The 4,087-nt window shown below is 31.7% G+C and overlaps 1 pseudogene; it reads left to right on the top strand.

The window, feature by feature from the left end:
- Window positions 1-657: 657 nt before the first annotated feature.
- Window positions 658-1,127, top strand: LOC149149423 (LOB domain-containing protein 4 pseudogene; annotated as a pseudogene).
- The last annotated feature ends 2,960 nt before the right edge of the window (window positions 1,128-4,087 follow it).

Here is a 4,087-nt window from a genome sequence, read left to right as displayed (position 1 = left end):
AATCCGTCATATGTTTATTGTTCGAAAAATTTAAAAAGAGTTGATTCTTTGATCTGATCATATGTATATTGTTCGAAAAATTTATTAGGAGTTGATTCTTTGATCTCGCGATATCTATATTGTTCAAAAAAAAAATTAGGAATTGATTCTTTTATCAAGTTATATGTACATTGTTCTAAAAATCTATGGGAGTTGTTATAATTATAATTAATTGTGAAATTAATAATAATAATTAATAAAAAAGTAGTGGTATAAAGTATACATTAATATTTATTATTAAAAAAAACATTGTATTTAATTATTTTTTTAATTAATGTAACCATTCAAATTAATAAAATAACTAAGGATGAACTAATGGGGTTTTACACTTTGATGTTGGGCTAAGTATCGAGGACCCACATCATAAAACCCCAACGAAATACCCACCCTACAAAAGGACCAAAAGCATTACCGCCTAATAGGTTTCAAATTATTTTTAAATTAGGCTTGGACACTCCCCTCCTTTTAAAACCCTAAAAAAACATTATGTGGTTAGAAGGGCGCCTTTATATACCACCAACAAAATATACAATCCCGTGAAATGAGCGAGATACAAGCAGAATAGCAGGAACGGCCAAATCATAACGCAAAGAAGTCAAGAACAAACTAAGTACAAGTATGGCAAGTGGACGACCTTGCGGAGCCTGCAGATTGCTGAAGAAAAGGTGTTTGGAAAACTGCTTATTCGCGTCCCATTTTAGGGGCGACGAAATAGTGGTTGATCAATTTCGTTCTATACACAAAGTCTTCGGACATACCAATTTCGCTAAGCTGTTGCAGCAGCTGCCAGTGGAACAACGAGATGGCGCGGTGGCGAGCATGTTATATGAGGCACAGGCTCGGCTGCGCGATCCTGTGCACGGTTGCATTTCTATTATGAATGCTCTCGAAAAGGAGGTATGTAAATATTCATCATATAGCATGTATTTTCTGATCAAGAAACGTCAATGTACGAGTTTTAATATTGATAAACAGACTAATTCAATTATTTTTTCCCTCTACAGAACGAAAGTTTGAAGGAGCAGCTAGCTCGTACTCGCCCTCAGCTCACGGAATGCCTAGTGAAAGTTCGCGCAACATCCAGATAGATGACTACACAAATGACAACCAATCCAAGCCACCATATTCAATGCCCAGTGCGTATCAAAAGATCGTTCAACAGAATCAGCAATATGCTGTTTGGAAAGACCATCAATCTGCCATGCCCCAGAACGTTGCGGTCAACCAGTACGCGGTGCAGCCGGAGCCGCCACCGGCAGAAGGTGCGAGTTGCTTACCAAGCTATATGCACAGAGGCGATGTGAGCAACCTCATTAGTAACGCTTCTTCCATGGAGCAAAAAGATGCGGGAATAGATTTGGGTGACTTCCTCTCCAGCCAGGACGTCCAGAACAGACTCAACAGAGCCAGTCGAACTATATAATTCACCCTCATGGAGAAGAAATGTCAGCAAAGCTTTCCTTTCCACCCTCCCAAGAAGTAAAATAATCCTCGTGTCTGATACATCGTCAATCCTGCGAAACTTGGTTTCTTTGGGTTTCATAGGGGTAAAATTAGGATAATGGCATGATACACTAGTATGTAATGACATACGCAACACTTCATAATTTCCAGTCCTGCCAGACTTGGTTTCTTTTGGTTCCTTTTGGATAAAATTGGGATAAATTAAATATTCGAGATGGCATGATACGCTAGTATGTAACGACACACCAGATAGTCATATTTTCTTTTGTTTATTTATCATAAGATCCTTATGCTTCTCAAAATATTGATACGGTCCATCATTTAAAAAGTCCCCTTTTACATTACAAGCAGCAGTAATCCCATTTTCAATAAGGAAATTTATACTCACGGTTATATTGATACTATACATCATTTGAAAAGTCTGCCTTTACATTACAAGACACACTACTCCCATTTTCAATGTTTAGGAAATTTAAATTCATGGTTATTCTTGTTGATGGAAGGAAGTGTTTATTAAAATATCTATTGCATATGTTAGTCTGTAATCAATTTTTTTTATTTTATTTTTAAATAAAAATTGGAAATAGCTATTATATTTTTTTTGAAAAATTAGTAGACATGGAGTATGTATCAGACTTTTAAATTTTTTAACAAAATGTTACAATATTTATATTATTTCACTAGTAAAATTTTTGTTCCACTAGTAAAATTTTTAACAAAATGTTTCAATATCTAAATTATTCTATTCGGTCATTGACAAATATTAATGTGACAAAAGCTAAAATTTAGAAAGCATCAAAATATTACATTAAATCATTAGCAATTATTTCTCCTGAATTTTTGAGTATTGTAATTAACCATTAAGAAAGGGGAACACAACCATTTTTCCCCCACCACCAAAGTTAATCTTGATTTAATCTTCACACCAAATTAGCCAAGTGATCAGCAGTGAAGTTATTTAATGTGAGAACATGGAGACATTTTTTTCGGAGTGTTATTTAATATGAGAACTTGGAAATATTTTTTCTTGGGGAGAGATTGATACAATTGATAAATACACTTTAAAATCTGAATTATCATTGTATTTGAAGGGAGAAATACTATTGAAGAAATCACAAAAACAATGATCTCTTCAATTTCCAAATTGTTGAAAATTGATGGCTATGGGACTAATTGCCTTGAATAATTTTCAATTCAGAGCTTTCTAAAGTGAATTTCTAAAAATAGAAAGACATGTATATCTTTGCAACCATGACTTTTTAAAAATAGTAAATCAGTTTCCATCAATTCCTAATCATATATATACTATGGAAAATCACTCAACTTGTCCTTAATTAATCTCAATTGTTTAATTTTTAGCTTAATCATCAATAATATTATTATTACTATTATCCTCTTTATAATATTATTATATTATTATTTAAAAGAAATTTGAGTCTCTCAATCATAAGACTCAATCATGTCATATGTAAATCCCCTCAATTAATGCATATGTTACTTTCTCCCTCCTAATTGATTCATTCCTCTCTCTCTTTAATGCTCTTACACACCTCTTCAACTCCCTCACACAATTTAATAACTCGTGACTCGTCATTATGGGGTAAGCAAATAAAATAGGTGTGGATGATGGGGTAAGTAAGTTATGATTGTAAATCAAAATTATGGTAAATTGCACAATAATAATTATTATGTTACAAGGAGTTTTCATTTTAGAGTAGGTTTAAGTAATTACGAGGTGGATGTTAGAGATTCAACATCACTGAAATATGTGAGAATATACATAATAGTAATCATAGTTAAAGGGTCAAAATTTAATTTTAAGTTGGTTAATGCATTTATACCTAATTTATCTTAAACCAATTATTTATTTAAAGAAGATGTTATATTAAACGTGTAGTGTTGATAAACTATGGTAATGACCCATGGTATTGTAAAAAAACCAATTCCACGATAAAATGGGGTAAATATCCATAATTAATAATATGCTTACATGTTTTCTAAATTTAGGCAATGTGAAATATATATCGAGTAACACTTTTAATGATTATCATAAATTCAACTCTATCCAAGTTTATTAATAGTTTAATTTAAATAAATGTATTAAGAAAATCATGAAATGCTAAAACCCAAAATAATAATTCTTTGATCCGCTGAAACGTATATTGTTCGAAAATTTTATTAGGAGTTGATTCTTTGATCCCCTTATATGTATATTGTTCGAAAAATTTAATAGGAGTTGTTATAATTATATGTAGTTATAGAATTAATAATAATAACAAATAATAGAAAAGTGGTGGTATACAATAAAGTATAAGTTAATATTTATTATTTAAAAAAGAAACTCTGTTTAATTATTTTTTAAATAACATAATAATTTAGATTAATAATATAACAGAGGATGAATTAATGGGGTTTTACACTTTGATGTTTGGCAAAGTATCGAGAACCCACATCATAAAACCCCAACCAAATCCCCGCCCTACAAGAGGACCATAAGCATTACCACCTAATAGTTTTCAAAGTAATTTTAAATTAGGTTTGGACACTCCCCTCCCTTTAAAACGCTAAGAAAAACATTTTGTGG

The sequence above is a fragment of the Pinus tabuliformis genome, chromosome 9, assembly GCF_031772625.1.
Source record: "Pinus tabuliformis cultivar Carrire ecotype Pingquan chromosome 9, CPIR1, whole genome shotgun sequence".
Classification (NCBI taxonomy): Eukaryota; Viridiplantae; Streptophyta; class Pinopsida; order Pinales; family Pinaceae; genus Pinus; species Pinus tabuliformis.
Note: the sequence above shows the minus strand (reverse complement) of the source record. Positions and strands in the feature narration are given on the sequence as shown.